This window comes from Teleopsis dalmanni, chromosome 2 (genome assembly GCF_002237135.1).
Source record: "Teleopsis dalmanni isolate 2A chromosome 2, ASM223713v2, whole genome shotgun sequence".
NCBI lineage: Eukaryota > Metazoa > Arthropoda > Insecta > Diptera > Diopsidae > Teleopsis > Teleopsis dalmanni.
This window is the reverse complement of record NC_051847.1, coordinates 188999292-189000424: the sequence shown is the minus strand read 5'-3', so window position 1 is coordinate 189000424 and position 1133 is coordinate 188999292.

Below are 1133 nucleotides of genomic sequence, written 5' to 3'. Positions count from 1 at the left end.
ATTTGTTGGAAAACTAATATGAGTAAATATAAAAGAATAAATAAAATTTATGATATATTGTTTAATATCTAATAGTAAAAAATGAAACTGTTTATGTTTTAAGAATTAATTTTTTTGTTTTTTTGTAGATGAATATATGAAATTATATACAGAATTTTTAAACTTGCATTAACAAAATTAACAAAATTAGAATACAGTATAAAATTCAATAAATTTCAATAAGTATTTTTTAATACACATATAAATATAATATATATATATTAAAAAAATTTTTCAGTATCAAAATATATATATTAAAAAAATTTTTCAGTATCAAAATATATATAAAGAAATAATAGCACATAGTTTCTATTAATTTAACAGGAACATCTGTATATAATATAAATGAAATGTAGTCTTTTTTTTTAAGTGTATTTGCATAAGGGTTTGTGCAAGTGTGTTGATGCTTATGTGTGTAGGTTTTGTATAAAAATGATTTTTTTTAATTGCAAGTGTACATTTGTTAAAATCTTAGAAATATATAGGTATACTATTTTAGAATATATATATGTATATAAAAAATTAAATTCTAAAAGTTTAAGAAGACAAATGCGATTAATTCTAGAGACTAGCATTTAACAGTTAATCTTCTATATTTTACATAATAGTTATAACATAGTTATTAACATAAGTCAATATTATTCGCTTAATATACCACAACCAATATTGTAAACACTTAAATTAGTTTAATTATAGCTATTTAGTTTAGAATTTTAAATAGAAATGTTAAAACATAAAACATTTGATCATTTTTGTTAAGAAAATTATTGGCTTATTATTAAGAATAGAAGCGATATGCTTTATTTAGATGAAAAATGCAAAAATTCATTATCAATTTATTATAATCAAGAAAATAACACATATATCCAACGATGTCTGTGACCAGCGTTGATTAGCCCTAGGTAGCAGTCCATTGTACATATGTTGAATCGATAATAGTGCCATTGTAGTTGTAATAAGATATATATTCAGTGATATATATATATATTATGTTATCATTTGATTAATTTTTAAATATTAGTAATATAATTTTAAATAAATTTGTACAATATTTAAAAATAAAATTAAATAAAGTAAAATAAAGTAAAGAAAAA